This window comes from Harpia harpyja, chromosome 4 (genome assembly GCF_026419915.1).
Source record: "Harpia harpyja isolate bHarHar1 chromosome 4, bHarHar1 primary haplotype, whole genome shotgun sequence".
In the NCBI taxonomy this organism is placed as follows: Eukaryota; Metazoa; Chordata; class Aves; order Accipitriformes; family Accipitridae; genus Harpia; species Harpia harpyja.
This window is the reverse complement of record NC_068943.1, coordinates 50,132,422-50,153,934: the sequence shown is the minus strand read 5'-3', so window position 1 is coordinate 50,153,934 and position 21,513 is coordinate 50,132,422. Positions and strand designations below refer to the sequence as shown.

The 21,513-nt window shown below is 42.8% G+C and overlaps 1 long non-coding RNA gene across 1 annotated transcript in view; it reads right to left on the bottom strand.

Annotated features, from left to right (window-relative positions):
- LOC128140372 (uncharacterized) overlaps window positions 1–6,743 on the bottom strand; it is a 59,838-nt gene extending 53,095 nt beyond the window's left edge. The window contains exon 1 of the long non-coding RNA XR_008234706.1: window positions 6,576–6,743. This is a non-coding gene — a long non-coding RNA (uncharacterized LOC128140372). The remainder of the gene's footprint in view (window positions 1–6,575) is intronic.
- Between the last annotated feature and the right edge of the window lie 14,770 nt (window positions 6,744–21,513).

Below are 21,513 nucleotides of genomic sequence, written 5' to 3'. Positions count from 1 at the left end.
TATGTAGTTCTCAATTAGTTCTTTCTTACCTTTAAAATGTAATTAGAGATACCATTATATATAAGCAAATTAAAGCAATATCTTCTGTCTCTAATTCAACCCCATCAATTTAAGAAATCATCACAGTTTCATGATAGTCATGACTTTATCATCACTGACTCTGGCTGGATATCAAAGATCATTAGAGTTAGCTAGCTACCAAGCAATCAGACACAAACCCTGTTATGCTGAAGCATATATTCAGTATTATGGAAAGCAGAGACCCTCCTTGCTACCAAATGCCACTCACGTATCATTTTTCTAAGCTGTCAAACAAATATGCCAGCTCCTTAGCCACAATTATAATATTATTTACATGTGCAGTGCCTGTAACTTCGTTACTTACAGCCCAATCCAAAGATGCAGAAATCAATGCAAGATTCCCATTAACATTAGATGGCTTTACTCAGCCTATGAATACCCAGCAGAAAGGAATATTTTATATAGCCAGTGCACATAAAATAGTTATATTCATTCCACCAAAGTTTTATGGCTGAAAGCTCCAGATGGCCAATCCTTAGAGATATCTCCCTAAGTTTTATTTATGTGTGAGACTCCAGGGAGCATCTGTAGTCTGCCAAAAACTTCATGTCACGCTAAGTATCAAAGGAACCTGATAAAAGATGGCTCACACTGATGTACAGAAGTTGGTGCTCAGCAAAAACAGGTATGGCACAAGTTCTTTTTAGTCCTGCAAAATTTTAGAAGAAAAACATTCTGAGATAAAAGTGCACTATCTGAAATAGCCCTGGTGAAGCAATGCTATTTCCACCTCAGTAACTGCTAACAAAAGTACCTGTGATGTAAATGTGTAGTTTGTTCATGATGTTTGTATGGACTTAGTTATCACTCTCATTAGTCACCATATGTTACCTGACATGGTTTGTTTTCCCCTGGAAAATGTTCTTTAAATTCCCCTATTCACTGCAAGCATTTTTCTTCCACACCTAAAGTTCAAGTTAATGAAAATATCTAGATCACTGTGGGACACAGATTGCAGAATATTTTAACAGACAGACCTAGTAGACTGCATGGCATTTGTGCCATGGAAGTAGTAACAAAATGACTTACCAGCTTATATAAGGCTTGCAAAAAATGTTGTAGAATTTCTAAAGATCAGTGTGTGCTCCAGTCATACACCTGCAGCTAGAGCTATGGACTGACACTCTTTAACAGTTGACAAGAACAGACCATAATCCGAAGATTCCTTTCAGGTTTATCTTGCTGATTCATACAAATAATGTATTTGGAGGTATTAGAAAAAAATATAACAAAACATTTGCTGGCTAAACATGGGTTTTGGTCAAATGTTTGAATAATCTTCAATCAGGCCTAGTTTTCAGCCTTGAAACTCAGGAGACACTGGTTTTAATTAAAAAAAAAAAAATTACTTACATCTTAGAACTGATCTATGGTGTGACTAAGCATGAGACCCACTCTAAACTGGACAGAGTGGGAACAGCTGGCAGATCAGAGACACAGGGACAATGTTGATGCATCAGCCTCTGTTGTGGCACACTACAGGAAGCTCTAACCTGAATCTTCACATCAGTGTGTAACAGTTGACACAGTGCTCTGCCCAGGACATGTACAGCTTTCCCTCCTCCAGCTCACCACAGCAATATGAATGGGCACGGAACCTCAGTCTGCTGGTTAGACATAGACAGGGCACCTCTGTGGAGGAAAGTGACTTAATTAAATTAGTTAGAGTCAGACGCATTCCAGAGTATTTCTTTTTAGGCCTGTACCAGAAATACAAAACCCAACTATCTCCAAAATCATTGACTGCATTCTTTCAAACAGAAGTGGGTGAAAACAGAAATCCTGATGTCTGAGGGCTGTGATGACCATGTTCTGCTTATGTTGGGTGTGTTACTTGCTCTCACTACAGTAAGATCTACAGCAAATGGACAGACATACCTGGCACATACTCATCCAGTGGAAATATAGAGGCTAGCTATCAAGACTCAGGTCTGAAACCAGATTATTCCTTTCAAATGTAGTGTTTTTTCTAGATTCAGAAAATGTGTAAGAAATAGGATAGTAACATTAGGTCTGTAGTTCTCATTGCCAAAATGCTGCATACAGAAAGCCCATACGTGCTGGCATAAAATTATAGTTTCTCATGAATCTCACAACTCAAACACTTACTGAATTTGCAGACTTGCCCTGCTGCAGGCCTACATCATTTCCTGCATTTTTGAGAAGCAAAACACACTTGCTAACTTGTGTTAAACTATTCAACCAACAAACAACAGTTTTGAATAAAGTAAAATTTGTATAATATGTATAATGCTCTCTAGCAGTGCTACCTAGAGTGATTCTTGGTAATATTTATTCTTAGTAATTCTTAGATAAAAGAAAGGTATAATTTCCTAAAAAACTGAGTCGTGCAATTGAGCAATTTTCTTTTCCTCCTAGTACACTGGCCTTGTTAAGCCTCAACATCTGAAGTTTAAAATTTTTTAAAAAAAGACATTAAATGGGGACACTGCAGCTGAAAAAATTAGGACGTAACCAAAACCACTGCAGAGTTTTTGATGTCGCAGATACTGCATCAGGAACTGATTGGATAATAATCAGGCACCATCAGTTCCTAATGCATTGCCTTCAGCATCTAAACAAGCATCTATGAGTTTCTAAGATGAATATCTGCAATATTGTAATGATGACATATATGCTAAATGTCCACCTACCAAAAACTTGACAGCTCTCTCACAAAAATACAGTATTACCTTTAGAGGGAAATCTAAAGGCGTTAGTGCTGTTCAGTGGGACACCTCACTCCCTCCTAGATTAAGGCAGTGCAATTAGAACCGGATTGGGAGAAAAAATTGAAGGAAAAGAGGACTATTCTTGCCTGAGGTGGTTACCTCAACAATGTATTTCTCTTCATAAAAGATTTACAAGGCATACCTAAAATATAAAGATAGTGATAATGACAATAGTCACTTATATGCTACCTTATTTCAAAGTACTGCAAAATTATTTACAATCTGGTTTGTATTATTATAACACATGCACAAAAATATGCATACTGATTTACATGTACGTACCTATGAGACCAAGTGAAAAAGTAGACAGAGAGGAATCTTTTCTTCGCTGATGAAACAGAAGCCACATTGAACTGGAACACAGCAAAGGACAGCATATAACGTTAATAGACAACAATTCACTCAGGAACTGAATGAAGCACATCCAACTTTAATAACATATGACATTGGGGTAAGTAGAAGGCCACTTATAAAATATTAATTTGACAGATCTTTGCGGCTCTTTGGGTTCTTTCATCTCCAGAAGTAATCTGAGCCTCGATTTAGACCTCACCTGAAGAACACAGCCCTCACCAACACAATTTCTATTAATACCACAATTTCTCAGCTGAGCACTGGCTCAGAGCAAAGCATCTGGACCCTCCAGTACATCCATGGATATGTTGGAGGTCTCATATCTGTATTCTGAGCATATCTCATCCCATGAGTTTGTGATCACCAATCTACAGCAGAAATCTGGATAAAATGAAGCAGGAAGACGTACAGCAGGATATCAAAACTATCAGTGAACTTACTTGTATTAATTGCTCAGAAGGATAACCTGGCAAATCTTATCTGCACTCTGACAGAAAGAACATCACCTCCACAGTTCTCTGAGGGTAAAGTGGATGCCTAAGAACTTAATTATGATTTAAAAGAGTCAACTGACATTGTTTTATTCATTATTCTTATTCAGACCTGAAGCTCAAAAACTTTAAATACAACCTCCTGGCTGTCTCCTCATGAGTTTTACCCATTTCTTCTACACAGAGATTAGTCTGACCACAAACTTTGACTAAGAACAGCTATCTGCAACTCATTTCCATCCCACAAATTGTAGCCATATTTTTAATCAAAGGTGTGTTTCATTAAGTTACATTGGTAGGAAGCAAAATCTATGTTCAAATCCTCAATCCAGAATCCATGTATTTGGAGACGAGAAGTGCTGGCAGAGGTCCACAGGTTAAATCCTCAGAGTGAACCATTCCACTGAGAGAGAAATTTGCTTGGCACAAAAGCACTCTAAAGGCGCCGCCATACATGCAGAGACATGGAGCACCTTCTAAAAGGCAGGAAACATGGCTTGTGGCAGAAGTAATTTTAGGAGTAAGACAAGAAGCCTGAGTAAGCAGATGTTGTCTGCAAGGTCAGAAAGGTAAGTGCCAGTTCACAACACTGCAGTTTATGCAGTGACACAGAACTTATTCCAGCCCCTCTGGGTAATCAACACCACCTGCGTTGGTTTGTATCTGTGATCAGATTAAACCGTGACCTACAACCTCCTCCCTTCATGCAGATCGCAAATTCCTGCACATGGAGATCCATGCTGTCTCCAGCTGGCACTAAGGTTCTGAGGGAACAGTCTGAAGGAAACCAAAGTAGTTTCTTAGGCCTTTTTTTTTTCCCTTCCTGGGAAAATATATCAAGCCTAGGAAGACTTAGAAACACTGGCCTTTCACTTATTTTTTTCCTATTGGCTATCTTTTTTAAAACACTTGTACCAAAGGGAAATACACCAAACATTTTTGTTACTTTATTTTGACCTTTTCTAATGCCAAAAATGTATCCAGCACATGATGCATGAGTGAATGGCATAGTTCCACAGGCCAAGCATACACAAAATGTGAGGAATAACTGCTGAAGAAAGGAGCTAGCAATAAAAGGATGAAATAATGAATAGTAATAATTAATAGATTATATATGTATTAAGGAGGGGAGAGGGAGAGGGAGAGGGAGAGGGAGAGGGAGAGGGAGAGGGAGAGGGAGAGAAGAAAAATGGGTCCCATTCATTACGCCCACCAATTCCACAAGCTCGTACCTATTTCTGCAGGAGATATACTAACCTGGGCAGCTGGCAATGTGTGGACAAGGGAGCAGAAGCGATCCTACACCACACACATATGCAGAATTACATGACACATACTGGTCTAGGTGCTGTGGCAATTTGAGCCAGCTTCCTCCATGTCCATACACCAAAGAGCACAGATTTATTTGAGAAGTTAAAAAGAATTGAGCTCTCTGCAATTAGCACTGCCTGGTGCCACTCGCGCTCTTATCTCATGGCATGCAGTTACAGCCCTCTCTTCTCAAAGCCCAAGACTCTCATTTAGACAGAGGCCATGCCAACCCTAACCAGTAAGAGTACATCCTTCTCAGAAGTTATTACAGCCATAAAGCACACAGCTAGTTTTCTTAGTTCTATAGGAGCCACTCCATGAACGTTAACAACTTTGTGGCTGTATAGCCACAAAGAGGGGAATGAGGGGGAGAGAGGAAGAGAGGGGAAGAGAGGGGAAGAGAGGGGAAGAGAGGGGAAGAGAGGGGAAGAGAGGGGAAGAGAGGGGAAGAGAGGGAAAGAGAGGGGAAGAGAGGGGAAGAGAGGGGAAGAGAGGGGAAGAGAGAGCTCTTGCAACAAAAGCTGCAAAACGTATTACTCCTTTTAGGTTTTATTTTAATTTACTAGACTTCAAGGTGACTATATCCTTTGACAGTAGTTCTGAAGTGCTCTGAAACCTAGTGTTTTTTGGCCTGTTAGATATATCAAGTTACCTGTGCAGTGCAACATGCAGTTATCTATACTCTAGAATTCCCAGTACTGGAGAGTGGGACTGGCAGACCTGGGCCTTTGCTTTGGACCCAATTAACCACCAAGGAATTAGCATGGCATTATAGGTATCTTCAGATCCCAATCAGCCTAAACAGAAATGCTGTGAGAGAGCAAATGGGTGGGAAGACCGAAGGGAGCTGATGTCATTGAGCTCACACTGTAATCTAATTCTAGATTGTTTAGGCCTCCCACCTCTCATCCTCTTCTTCTCTTCCTGTTTCTAGGAAAGAAAATAGCCTCCACCCTGCTAATGATCCCTCAGGGAAGGCAGTGTCAAGAGGCAACACTTGGTGCAGCAGAGAAAAGCCACGGCTGCTGCTGTTGCAGCACACAGCATCAGGCTAAGAGGATCTGCAGCCTATAGATATCAACTAAACTAAGTGGGTGAGGAAGGAAGCCTCCCCCCATGGGAACTCAGCTGATTCACGGAGGGAGGGGAACAGCTTTTCAGTGAAAACAAACCACTGAGCTTCTCAGAACCCCAATAATGTCTATGCATTCTCCAGAGAGGATTTGCAGAAAGACAGGAACAAACATAATCAAACAGAAAGATACATAGTTGGAAACATCATTTCAACATGACATTTCACAGTGAACACAGGGCAGAGGGCTTAAGAAGGTCTTGCTCTGCATCCCCACCAGCAGGCAGCTATGGGTTCCTCATGCTTTGTAAGGTCTTTGCCTCCCCCCTCCCTGCTGAATGCTTATGGCCAACTTCTGAGCTCCCTCACTGAAGCCGCTGGAAAAAGCTAAGGAGGCAAAAAGGGACCATTTACTCTTCTTCCACAATTTTTTTTTCTCCCCTTTCACACTTCTATCCCAGTTCAACTACTGTCTAATCAGTCTGCAGTGACAGCCACAAAAAAATGGCATTAACTGTATTTCTCCTTACTTACTTTCTTCTCACTGCCAAGAGAGTATTCAGTAATTCTTGCCCTGGGAAATCTTCGTCATTTCAGAGGGAAAGCTACCTTTCCATTACTTGCTCCCACTCCCTGATTCAGCCTCTGCCAGAGGAGAGTGTGCAAATGCGATGCTCCACCAGGTTCATTAACCACAGAGCACCATGTTCATTTATGACAGGTATGACCTGGAAGAAAAATGAAGAGGGAAGAAGGAGGAAGCATTTGATAAGACACTAATTAAATACTGAAATGTTGAATCTCCCCCTCTGCTCTCACTGCCTTTGAAGGCAATAAAATCCAGACTGGTATTTCCTAGGAATCTCTATACATACAAAAAATTATCTGAGGCAGGCATTCCCTAAAATAAAAATTATCGTAATGGTGTCAGACCAAAGATCTATCTAATTCACCTGGCAGTAACTAAAACAAGGTGCAAGAACAAGGTAAACACAGTGGTACTTTCCCAAATGCTCTTCCAGGCTCCAACAATTTGTGGCTCATGAACTCCCCAAGACATACGTTCCCATGCATTTAGTACCCCTAACAAATTTATTTCATGAACATGCCCTGTATCCCCTCAAACCCACATAGGCTGCAGCATCCATAATACCTGAGGCAAGGAGTTCCACAGTTTAACTACACATAGTAATGAAGAATCACTTCTTTTTGTACCTCTGCTCAGTAGAGGTTCCTTCAAGCTTTACCTTGTTTGAAAATCTGGCAGCTGAGTATGCATATGAAAAAGAGTGGTTGTTCCTAAAAATTTATGTAAATTTTACCACGTCGTGGTTTAACCCCAGCCAGCAACTAAACACCACGCAGCCGCTCACTCACTCCCCCCCACTCAGTGGGATGGGGGAGAAAATCGGGAAAAGAAGCAAAACCCGTGGGTTGAGATAAGAACGGTTTAATAGAACAGAAAAGAAGAAACTAATAATGATAATGATAACACTAATAAAATGACAACAGCAATAATGAAAGGATTGGAATGTACAAATGATGCACAGTGCAATTGCTCACCACCCGCCGACCGACACCCAGCCAGTCCCCGAGCGGTGAATCCCTGCCCCCCCCCCACTTCCCCGTTCCTAAACTGGATGGGACGTCACATGGTATGGAATACACCGTTGGCCAGTTTGGGTCAGGTGCCCTGGCTGTGTCCTGTGCCAACTTCTTGTGCCCCTCCAGCTTTCTCACTGGCTGGGCATGAGAAGCTGAAAAATCCTTGACATTAGTCTAAACACTACTGAGCAACAACTGAAAACATCAGTGTTACCAACATTCTTCACATACTGAACTCAAAACATAGCACTGTACCAGCTACTAGGAAGACAGTTAACTCTATCCCAGCTGAAACCAGGACAGTATCCACCCCTTATTCTATACCATTGACGTCATGCACAGTTCCCATACCTTTAGTTACATCCTGATCAATCATCACCTTTCCATTCCTTTAAGACATATGAGCAATGATATATATATATGTATACACACACAGAGATATCATTCCTTTAGTTCATGGGTCATGTTCATAAAATGTTCATTGAGTTCATTTAGTTTCCGACTCTGGGCTCCATCTGTCATACCAGTCTTTTCTGGGCAGGAGGGATGGTGCAAAGTCCTCTCAGTCGGTAGAGCAGAATTGGGCTTCAGTGCAGTGTGACAAGCAGGTGACATTTGGCGCAGCAGGAGGATGGTGTGTACCATTGGATTGTTGCATGCTGGAGTCAGTTCTGGTTCCATCACTACTGCGCTTTGCTCAGTTTTATCACAGTTCTTTTCTTGCTTGATCTAAGTGATTCTTACTATAGTACTATGGATATAGCACATAATTATAGTAAGGATAACATACAGTAGCAGGGTTATATAGCAACTAATATACAGTTTAATTCTGGCTGTTCTCACCTAAAATCAAATCCCCTTGAGGCACACATCGGACTTCCCCATCTTTTCGCATCACCCACCAAGTGCACCCAGGCCCTTGAGCAAAAGCAATCCCACGAATGGGTTTACCTTTGCCTGAGGCAGGAGTAACCCAGACTGTCTTCCCTAACATATTTCTTATGTGCACTACAGGGACTTTATCCCCTTCTACAGTATGTAAAAATTCTGACTGGGCAGGGCCACCCCGATTGGCAGATCCTCTGGTGTTGACTAACCAGGTGGCTTTTGCTAAATGTGTATCCCAATGTTTGAAAGTTCCACCCCCCATTGCTCTCAATGTAGTCTTTAACAGTCCATTGTATCGCTCAATTTTCCCAGAGGCTGGTGCATGATAGGGGATATGATACACCCACTCAATGCCATGCTCTTTGGCCCAGGTGTCTATGAGGTTGTTTCGGAAATGAGTCCCGTTGTCTGACTCAATTCGTTCTGGGGTGCCATGTCGCCACAAGACTTGCTTTTCTAGGCCCAGGATAGTGTTCCGGGCGGTGGCATGGGGCACAGAATATGTTTCCAGCCACCCAGTGGTTGCTTCCACCATCGTGAGCACATAGCGCTTGCCTTGGCGAGTTTGTGGGAGTGTGATATAGTCAATCTGCCAGGCTTCTCCATATTTATATTTCAGCCATCGCCCTCCATACCACAGGGGCTTTAACCGCTTGGCTTGCTTAATTGCAACACATGCTTCACATTCATGGATAACCTGTGCAATAGTGTCCATGGTCAAGTCCACCCCTCGGTCACGAGCCCATCTATATGTTGCATCTCTTCCCTGATGGCCTGAAGCATCATGGGCCCACCGAGCCATAAATAGCTCACCCTTATGTTGCCAGTCCAGGTCCACCTGAGCCACTTCAATCTTGGCAGCCTGATCCACCTGTTGGTTGTTTTGATGTTCTTCAGTGGCCCGACTCTTGGGTATGTGAGCATCTACGTGACGTACTTTTACAACCAGATTCTCTAGCCGGGATGCAATATCTTGCCACAGTACGGCAGCCCAGATGGGTTTACCTCTGCGCTGCCAGTTGCTCTGCTTCCATTGCTGTAGCCACCCCCACAGGGCATTTGCCACCATCCATGAGTCAGTATAGAGATAGAGCACTGGCCACTTTTCTCTTTCAGCAATATCTAATGCTAGCTGGATGGCTTTCACCTCTGCAAACTGACTCGATTCACCTTCTCCTTCAGCAGTTTCTGCAACTTGTCGTGTAGGACTCCATACGGCAGCTTTCCACCTCCGATGCTTTCCCACGATGCGACAGGATCCGTCAGTGAACAGGGCATATTGCCTCTCATTTTCTGGCAGTTTATTATACAGCGGGGCCTCTTCAGCACGTGCCACCTCCTCCTCTGGTGACATTCCAAAATCTTTGCCTTCTGGCCAGTCCGTGATCACTTCCAAAATTCCTGGGCGACTGGGGTTTCCTATGCGAGCCCGTTGTGTGATCAGTGCAATCCACTTACTCCACGTGGCATCAGTCGCGTGATGTGTAGAGGAGACCCTCCCTTTGAACATCCAGCCCAGCACTGGCAGTCGGGGTGCTAAGAGGAGCTGTGTTTCAGTACCAACAACTTCTGAGGCAGCTTGAACTCCTTCATATGCTGCCAATATCTCTTTTTCAGTTGGAGTATAGCGAGCTTCGGATCCCCGATATCCTCGACTCCAAAACCCCAGGGGTCGGCCTCGGGTCTCCCCAGGTGCTTTCTGCCAGAGGCTCCAGGTAGGGCCATTCTCCCCAGCTGCAGTATAGAGCACATTTTTAACATCTTGTCCTGTCCAGACTGGTCCAAGGGCTACTGCGTGAACAATCTCCCTCTTAATTTGTTCAAAGGCTTGTTGTTGCTCAGGGCCCCATTGAAAATCATTCTTCTTTCGGGTCACTTGATAGAGAGGGCTTACAATCAGACTGTAATTTGGAATATGCATTCTCCAAAAGCCCACGACACCTAAGAAGGCCTGTGTTTCCTTTTTATTAGTTGGTGAAGACATAGCTGCTATTTTGTTAATCACATCCATTGGGATCTGACGACGCCCATCTTGCCATTTTATTCCTAAAAACTGGATCTCCCGTGCAGGTCCCTTGACCTTACTTTCTTTTATGGCAAAACCGGCTTTCAGAAGGATTTGGATTATTTTCTTCCCTTTCTCAAAGACTTCTTCTGCCGTGTTGCCCCATACGATGATGTCATCAATGTATTGCAGGTGTTCTGGAGCTTCACCTTTTTCCAGTGCAGTCTGGATTAGTCCATGGCAAATAGTGGGGCTGTGTTTCCACCCCTGGGGCAATCGATTCCAAGTGTACTGGACACCCCTCCAAGTAAAGGCAAATTGTGGACGACACTCTGCTGCCAGAGGGATTGAGAAAAACGCATTAGCAATGTCAATTGTAGCATACCACTTGGCTGCCTTTGACTCTAGTTCGTATTGAAGTTCTAGCATATCTGGAACGGCAGCACTCAGCGGTGGCGTAACTTCATTCAGGCCGCGATAGTCAACTGTTAGTCTCCACTCCCCATTAGACTTTCGCACGGGCCATATGGGACTATTAAAAGGTGAGCGAGTTTTGCTGATCACTCCTTGGCTCTCCAGCTGGTGAATCAACTTGTGGATGGGAATCAGAGAGTCTCGGTTGGTGCGATATTGCCGCCGGTGCACCGTCGTGGTAGCAATTGGTACTTGTTGTTCTTCAACCCTCAGCAACCCCACAATCGAAGGGTTTTGAGAGAGACCAGGCAGGGTAGACAGCTGTTCCATGCCCTCCGTCTCCAAGGCAGCTATACCAAAAGCCCATCGATACCCCTTTGGGTCCTTAAAATACCCTCTCCTGAGATAGTCTATGCCAAGGATGCACGGAGCCTCTGGACCAGTCACAATGGGGTGTTTCTGCCATTCATTCCCAGTTAGACTTACTTCAGCTTCCAATACAGTTAAGTCTTGGGATCCCCCTGTCACACCAGAAATAGAAATGGGTTCTGCCCCTTCATAACTTGATGGCATTAAAGTACACTGTGTGCCGGTGTCTACTAGAGCCTTATACTCCTGTGGGTCTAACGTGCCAGGCCATCGAATCCACACAGTCCAATAGACCCGGTTATCCCTTTCCTCCACCTGGCTGGAGGCAGGGCCCCCCTAATTCTGGTCAGAGTATCCAGTATTCACTTCTCGTAAAATTGGCTCAGAAGTCCCTTCAAGAGGATCAGAAATAAGATCAGCCCTTCTACTCTGTTTGGAAACCGGAGCGGCATTTTTCCTGGTAGAATCCCCTTTTGTGGTGTTTTTTCCTCGCAGCTCACGTACCCGTGCATTTAGGACCGAGGTAGGTTTTCCATCCCATTTCCTCATGTCCTCTCCATGATCACATAAGTAAAACCACAGGGCACCTCGCGGTGTGTACCTTCTATATTCTCTCTCTTGGGCAGAGGAGCGCTCACTCCTAATAGCTGAGACATTGGTCCTTACAGGTGGGCAACAGGACATCTCCTCTTTGAATTGCTGGAAATCCTCGGACAGCTTCTCCACAGCCGAAATGCAGGCTTGTAGGGAGGAGGAGAGATTTTCTTCGTATTGACGGAGTTGGCGAGCCACTTCATCCACTGTCGGTGCCTCTTCGTCTTTCCAGGTCATTATTGCCAGTGAGTTGGCATAGGACGATGGTGCGCTCCGTACAAACTTCCGCCACATGGGTCGTGTGCATTGGACTTCGTCTGGATCTTTGGGTAATTGTGGGTTGTCCGGATCATGATGAATTGTCTCTAGCACAGCTAATTCCCTCAGATATTGGATACCTTTTTCCATGGTTGTCCACTTGCTTGATTGACATATAACATCTTCCTTAAAGGGGTACCTTTCCTTCACACTTGACAGGAGTCGCCTCCAGAGGCTAATGGCTTGTGTCCCTCTTCCAATTGCCTTGTCAATGCCACCTTCCCTGGCAAGCGATCCCAGCTGCTTGGCTTCCCTACCTTCTAATTCCAAGCTATTAGCCCCATTGTCCCAGCATCGGAGGAGCCAGGTGATAATATGCTCACCTATTCGGCGGCCAAAATCTTTTCGCATATCCCGCAGCTCACTCAAGGATAGGGACCGGGTTATTACCTCTGGTTCTGCCTCTTCCTCCTGTTCCCGTGATGACCCTGGTTCGCCTTCATCCTTCGCTAAGCGAACTGATTTTTTTGTATATTTCTTTTTCTGTACGGGGGCAACTGATACTGATGCAGGTTGGTCCCCTGGTTCAGTTGCAGTACCGCTCGCTGGGTCTTGGATAACCGCAGTGTCTGTTGCCAAGGTTTGGGTAGCTGCCGTGCTCATGGCCGAGGCTGGAGGGGCTGCAGTGCCTGTCGCTGAGGTTTGGGTAGCCACAGTGCTCGTCGCCGGGGCTGGAGGGGCCGCAGTGCCCGTTGCCGAGGTTTGAGTGACCGCAGTGCTCATCGTTTTGTTGTTAGGTCCAGAGACCTTCTCTTCCCCTTGAGGGTACTGAGTGGTGTCGAACAGGGCTCGATAGGCATGGGCCAGGCCCCAGCACGTTGCAGTAATTTGTATCTCTCTGGAGCTGCCGGGGTGACAGCATACCTTTTCCAAATATTTTACTAGTTCTTCTGGATTCTGCACTTGTTCAGGGGTGAATTTCCAAAACATTGGAGGTGCCCACTTTTCTAGGTACTTGCCCATACTACCCCACACACCCTGCCACTCATAATTATCCAGCCTTGGGGCAGATCTCTGGGTGATTTTCTTAAATAGTTGTTTAACCTTAAACGAGAGCTGGACCACATTCAGAAGCATGCTAATTCCTAGCAGTAGGGCTAGGACCGTGCTGGTCCCAACATCCCAAGAGTATTCAAATTTTTCAAAATTCTCAAACACCATTGTAACTGGACTGAAGGAGAAAGGAGAGGGGAAGAAAGGTATCCCACCCATAGACTGGTTTTCCAAGGAGGAAAGGTAAATGGTATAATTATTAATAGTTTCCCACAGATGGCTTCCACAGTATAAAGGTGACAATGCTGGGTGCAAGTACCGGATTAATCCCACAGCTGACGACTTTATCATACCATAAACCAGTGTTATACAATACATCAAAGCGAAAACCTTAATCCACCTCCCACAGATGATAAGCAGCAGAAGAGGGACTACATACAGCAAGCGAGGTGATACATAACAGAACTTTAAAAACCAGAGCAACAACTCTAAGAACACATAAATCAACATAATGACCAGCGACTATTAGACCGATATAATGAATGCTTATAACAAATTTGTTTTAACAAGCTCTGGTCAGGTTTGTCGTTATCTCAACCCTTCGTGCCCCACGTTGGGCGCCAAAAAGGACTGTCGTGGTTTAACCCCAGCCAGCAACTAAACACCACGCAGCCGCTCACTCACTCCCCCCCACTCAGTGGGATGGGGGAGAAAATCGGGAAAAGAAGCAAAACCCATGGGTTGAGATAAGAACGGTTTAATAGAACAGAAAAGAAGAAACTAATAATGATAATGATAACACTAATAAAATGACAACAGCAATAATGAAAGGATTGGAATGTACAAATGATGCACAGTGCAATTGCTCACCACCCGCCGACCGACACCCAGCCAGTCCCCGAGCGGTGAATCCCTGCCCCCCCCCCCCACTTCCCCGTTCCTAAACTGGATGGGACGTCACATGGTATGGAATACACCGTTGGCCAGTTTGGGTCAGGTGCCCTGGCTGTGTCCTGTGCCAACTTCTTGTGCCCCTCCAGCTTTCTCACTGGCTGGGCATGAGAAGCTGAAAAATCCTTGACATTAGTCTAAACACTACTGAGCAACAACTGAAAACATCAGTGTTATCAACATTCTTCACATACTGAACTCAAAACATAGCACTGTACCAGCTACTAGGAAGACAGTTAACTCTATCCCAGCTGAAACCAGGACACCACACTATTCCACAATTCCTGCTGGAAATGGGAGAGAGAACAAAGAAACAAAAAAACGGAGGGGAGGGGTGGGAAGCCTAGGCAATGAGGAAAGAAAAGAAGGTGACTGGTGAAACAGATCATTGTATCAAAAAAGAGAATCTGTAATTCCTACTTTAAGGACACAAAGAAGTCTTCCAGAGAAGTTTAGACATCTTTTGAATTTCTGCCCATGTATCTCAGCAAGTAGAAAGATGTTTTAAATGACAGGCCCCCCTCTCTCCTGACTGCATACTTGTAGATGTTTAGATGCCATATTTATTCCATCAGGCTCATTAAATAAGTTACACCCAAGAAATGTGCTCCAGAGATGCCCATTTCAGACAGTAGGGTATGAGTAACTAGCACGGAGGTCTACGGTCTCCCCAGTTTTGGTTAATCCACCTCCCACTTGGACCATATCTCAGCACAGACAGGGAAGGCGCACAAAGCTGTCCACCCTTTTGGATGACTCTACAGTCTTGATGGAGCAACAGCTTGGGGCACACGCTGCAGTTAGCCACCCACACACATAGGTTAATGCACTTTTTGATGATTCATAAACCCAGATCTAACAGCAGAATCAAGCCTTTTGTTCATTATTTTGGAATGAAACATCAGCTAACATTTTTTACAGATGACTGTCAAGGCAAAATCTTGGACTGAAGAGTCCTGCTTATCTAAAACAATTTTCAGCTACACCCTTTAAGGCAAAGCCATGTCTATTAAAAGAAATAAAGAAAATCCCAGAATCATAATCTTGGAACATTCAGCTGTGTACTGTACTCCATGCAGTCCATTATGTCTAGATTTTGCAGGGATCCTCTGTATAGCAAATGCTATTACTGTGCTACTTAATCCCTACTCACTGTGGACTAGTTAAGGATGGATTTGTATAGTCTTAGCTGCAAATTCTTCTGCTTTTGGGTGTTCTTGCTGAGTCTTTAATAACATAGCTTTGAAGTTTAATTACTCTCTTAACAGTTGCAACCATTATACTTGAGACATATACAAGATGAGTAATAAGCTTGTAAAGTAGGAGTTAACTTTAATCAAAAAGGGAAAACATGAGGAAAGTTTTATTCATCAATAGCTTTGACAAAACTAACTTTAGTGTCACACACATCAAGTCCAATTTTCAAATCACTGGAGATCTGCTCTCTCGTTCCTTCCAGCAAATTCTATTCAATCACTAATTATGAAAGAGAGGAAGAGTTGCCAGTCAGGGCGGGGGGGTGGGGGGTGTGCACAAGAAGATTCACAACTGCCAGTTAACTTTACTAGTAATATAATGGAAAAAACATGTGCAGAGTAGCCACCCAGAAGATGACTGCCCACAACATCTTGAAGAAAGTGTTACATCAGAAGAGAGGATGGCCACAAAAGATTACACTGGCACACAGCTCAACTGATCAAATGCACAGAGCTAGAATGAGAGAGACTATGGACACAGAAAAACTGCTCTGACAAAGATATATTGCCACATTCCCTTTTTTAGAGAAAGGGGAAAGATTAACAACCTATGTGTCAGCTAACAGAGGACAGATCTTTATGAGGGAAGCATTTCCAGAATATTTTATATGATCGATGATTTTCTTTGACCTCCCCACAATACTGCAATACCCTCGGAGCTATACTGCTCATATTTGCAAAAAGAACACAAAGGAAGACACTAGAAATGCAGATCCAATTAGCAATCTCCTTTTCTATCTTCACTGTTGTTTGCCTGATGACATAGACACAGTTTTAGGTAACAAAGTACATAGAAAAATGCGTGTATGTGGAAGTACATAACTCCAATAGCCCCTTTGTACAGTTGTCAATGCGAAGTGTAAACACATTGTGGCATGCACTTCATGTAGTCAACAATAAATACAGAACTATACATTTAGACTCCAGTTCTGCAACTGCATTTTCTCAGGCACCCACCTATATTCAGAAAGCATCATTTGCACAGTAACCACGTATTGGCAAACAGGACTACAGGATTTATTTTCTCTACAATATTTAGAAAGATAAATATTTATAACATAGGACACAAATTTTTCCTGGGTGCAGCAGGTGCTGACAGATGGAGAGGGACACAGACCACAGCATTTTTTTGTTTTAAGTAGCCAGTTCAGGAATGTTAGTCCATGTCAGAGACGGGATGGTTACTGGCTCAAAAGCCTTGGCCTCCAGAAGGTTTTTTTCAGATATAAGTAATATCCCATTTTGATCAATTTTTCTTACTCCGTCTATAAACTTCTTTTTTTCTCCTACCATTTTCCAATTTATTCTAGCAGCCATGTTATTTCTAGATATGTAACATATTCTACTGATTCACATTGATTTATATTATATATGAACACTTACGCATATAACTACACACATAAAAAACAATGTTGAAAGAATGTTAAAGTTGCGAAGTCCAGACTCCAAATGTCATGAAGTGGCAAGATTCAACTTGCACATTTTTACACATGTCTACGGAATATGAAGGGAAAAGATGTCAAGATTATGTAGGATCCTTTGATCCAAACTGTCACTGTAATACAATGCATGCTGTCCATAAGAAAAGTTCAGCATCTTTATACTTCTTTTGCTAGAGATTCTTCAAATGTCAGATATGATAAGAAAACTGGAGTGTTACTTCTTTCTAAATGCAGGACTACAATTGATAGGGAACTTGTAAATTCTGTAAGACAAAACATTAGGGTAAGACATGTTTTTATCCAATTTACCCTAACTTTATAAAACTAAAAATCCCCCTCTGCCATATAAATACAGCATGTGTGGTCTCTCACCACAGGAAAACTTTCTTACAAAAGCTAGAAACTTTTGTCATCTAAATCTTTCTGTAGAAAACTCACAGAATTCATATTCTCATTCGTTGATGACTTTTGTATTTCCAATCTTCCTTCACATCAAGACATTATAGAGAGGTTTCCAAACTTGCCAGTTGAGAGGCAGAATTTATTATCTCCATGAATCATTCATTTTAGGCTCCAATAAAAGTACAAGGTCATTTAATGATGTAATAGATAATATCCCATCCCTGAAGTTTGAGGTTCATGAGAGTACCATCTCCCCTGCTAAATCAACAGGAGGGACAGTCTCAAAAACATTCTGCCCAGAGACCACCAGGTTTACAAGCTGTGCTGAGAAACCATCAGCACTGCAAATTCTCCAAGTCCTGCTTATGCACTGTGCTGGCTGAGACTGTAACCATCAAAAACTCCAGCTGTTTGTGCCAAAGTCCTTTACGTAGATGCACAATTGGAACTTGTAAACTACATGTAGAAACAGCTAAGGCTCATGAAACTCCAAAACATTTCTAGTTTGACCAGTGTGGCCAGCAGGGTTGTAATTTCTGTGAATCCAGTATCTGGGGTTCTTGGAATTTACCAGTCCTGCTGGCAAAGCAGTCACATCTTGTAACTTCCATGTGGGCAGGAATGAGGTTCAAGGCACTTACAAGCTCCCCAGGGCAGCTGGAGGAACTTGCAAATTCAGTTAGACAGATACCTAGTGTTCGTGGAAATTTGCCAAGCCTTTTCAGAAAACAAATCACAGCTCATGACGCTTACAGGTTTTTCACTGTTGGAACTAACAGTAAGGTCCACTGCAGAGGTTATACCCTCCACTGAATGCCTGAACAAGAATGTGTTTTTGCTGGGAATCTAAGTTACATACTTGGCTGTGTATCTACAGGACAATATGAACTTCCCTAGAGATTCAACAGCTGCATCTTCTACCGTACGCCTGAAGGATACTGTAAATGTTGTTCTCATACAAATTAACCTCCACGGGTAGTCTGGTGAAGATATAATCTGTATCAAGTATCTCACACAAAACAGGTACCAGAGGAGCCAGCAACTACTTCAGGTTCCAGCCTCAGAGCAGTTCTGGAAGGCTTGATGAAAGGTGAAGATGTTCCTAAGCACAAAGCAGTTGTTTGCTCCTCTGCTGACTGTTTTCTTTTGTTTGAGATATCCCAAACTATCTTAACTATCATCAGTGAGAAGCACTGAACCACAGTAACAGGGGGAACACTGATCTCTGGGGAGGCAAGTGGGTATGGGTGAAGGGACAGATGGGAAAAGCAAGGAAAACAACACCTACTCCTGAGTATGTTGCATTGTGAGATGGGGAACAAAATATCTCACATGAAGGGACATATGTAACAAAATATTATCAAATTATTATTTCACTGTTGCTTCAAAGGAAGCACAAGTACTAGCTTCAGCTGTCATGTGCTTAAGCCTAACCTTCCAAGCACAGAAGTCTGAGAAGTTTTAAAAACTCAGGTTGTTATTACAAGTACATCAGTATAGTGCATATGAATTAACAGAGATTCTACTCTCTGACCATTACCACAGAGTCTAACTGGACTTAGTTATCCCTTGAAGTTTCCATCCCATGTCTGCCTCCAAGTGTCTATGAAATCACTAAGCAGCTTCTGTGGAGCACCTACATCTCCCCACATCAAAAATCAGTGTTAGATACTACAGTCAGCCTCTTCATTCAGTCAGATTTGGGACAGGCCAAAGAATACTCTGACCAATGGAACTAAGCCAAGATGTCCACTCAAGAGAAAGAGAGTAGCCCTTTGAGGGGAACAGTCACAGAGATCAGTCAATGTCAGCCCACTGAGGAAGAGAAGATTTTGCCTCATTTGCAGCAATTTAGAGAAGGCCAAGATTTTGTGGAGAGAGGTCTTTGACTGGGGTCTCCAGCACCACCCTCTGACTTCCCAGTTATGCAGCTACATTAGACCCACGTTAAGAGAGACTCCTAGCTACTAATCCCAGAGATAACCTGGAGCACCATTACCTTTAGTAACTCTGGTTCACAATATGTGGGAAGGGTAGCCCCATTGAACCATATTCTTTCAGTTTTCTCCAAACCTGCTTTGCATAGCTTAGCACAGAAAAGCCTTTACAGAACCCATGGAGACAAATACAGCAGATGCTACCAGAAAGGCCCTTACACAACTGCATGTGCTCTCTGTGTGTGTGGACACATGTGCTTTTCAGAACATGTACATGTGTGTTCATAGGTCTGTCCATACTTTCAGGACTTCTACACCCAGAGAAATTTATTTTTGCCTTCTAAAAAGCACTGCATTCATTAAGAGGAAAACAAAAGAGGCTGTAGAAAACATGAATAGGAGGGAGATGTACCCGATAAGCGTGGATAAAGGAAAACCTGATACATCAACGCTCCTTAGACTCTGCCTGTTACACTGACTTCCCCGAGCAGAAGTCTTCCCTCTCATTTTAATCTTTTGAAGACTCTGCACAGGCAGTAAACATTGATTAAAATTGTTTGCAATCAATATTATCTTTACTTCTCCTTTTATCCACACTGATATTAATACACACAAAGAAACTTCTCAACAAGAGCCTTTCATACCCTTCTCGTCTGTGTCTCACTCTTCCCCCGCACACATGTATCCATTGCCATCTCAAAAAATACACTGGAGTAATGCAGCCACTCCCAAATTCCCTTGTGGTGTACTCTTTGTCAATCTGAAACAGCCTGTTATTCCCAGAACCTGAACCTTAAGACAAATTGTTGCATTTAGGATTCCTAGTCTTGCCAAGTCCAGATATTTTTCCTGAATTCATCTTACCCAACTTTCTGTTTAACCAAATAGAAACAGAAATCACATTTTGCACAGAAGACAAAGATACAGCAGCAGCTTCAGAAAATACCATACCAAGACAGAAAAGTTTAACCCTCACTAACCAGTCCAGCTCTTCCTAACATCACATAGAAAGACACCTTTGTAGTCATTACAGAAGCTCACATGCTTTTCCAAATAACTGTATCATAGAGGGTTAGTCAATTGCTTTTCCAAATAACTGTATCATAGAGGGTTAGTCAATTGCTTTGACAAGGCAACAAATGAAGCTTCACAAAGGACATAATGTTTGTACCTAACAGCTTGCTACATCACTTATATAACTTACTCTGATTCTTCTCTCTTTCATGCAATTTTAAAGAAGTAAATTGACTTAAGGGGCAGGGGTGGGGCAGGGGGGAAGTTGTTATTACCACAGTTTAAACAAGAGGAAAATTAGTTTAATTGCGTCTATTATGTTAGACTATGCTGGCACTCTCCATGAAGACATTATCTTCCTTTTTAAGGTGAGCCTCTTCGGAGGATTCATAATTTTGGCTCATTTCAACCATGAAGATTCCTTTCTTCATGAACCAGAGCAGAAGACTATGCAAACTAGAAGTGAAGAGGATTAATGTAGCATTCACGAAAGAGTTCTTTCATCTAGCAGAGAATAACCTTGGAAAAAGCCATCAATTTCAACAGTTCCAGACTAGGGCAAGTTCAGCTGTGAAGTTACATCCCAGTTTCATACGTGATCTCTCTTCCCAAAATGAGCTGAAGCAAATGTCCAAATTCAAACTTTTTTAATACATTGAGAATTTTTGGAACAAGCTCTGGATGTAAAATCTGTGGAGCTTTTCTGTACATCACATGGTATGAGAATTGTGAAAGACAGCCCCCCCAGAGGGCACTATGCCTGTGCTCTATGTCTAATATTCCATCTTCTCCACTGCTGGTCTGACATTTGAACTGTAACTATAGAATCCCTTCAAAAATATTTGCACATTTTTGTTTGCCTTCCAGTAAACATTCTGCTTTTCAACCACTGTGAACACGGAAGGAGACAAACAGACCTCATACTGCCATTTTGCCACTAGAGGGCAGCTAGTGGCTGCTACCTGATATCTATTATTTCTAGCTCTTTTTCATTATCTCAAAGAGGAATTAATTTCATTGCATTCCTACACAATGGATCCACAACATGTAACTTCGGCTCAACAATCTTATAAAAGCCTTCTTTGTTTTAAAGCAACCCACAGTGGTTACCATTTAATTCACTGGTTTATCGTGCATTTATCTTTGAGAGGTACGCAGTATCCCTGTATGAAGATTTCAGAAGGAACTATGCAGAGTTGACATTTTAATGGAGAGCATCATTGAGGAAACATCTCTCTATTTTGCCAGGGTGCTGTTTGTTTCCATAGTGCAGTCCCAATCTCA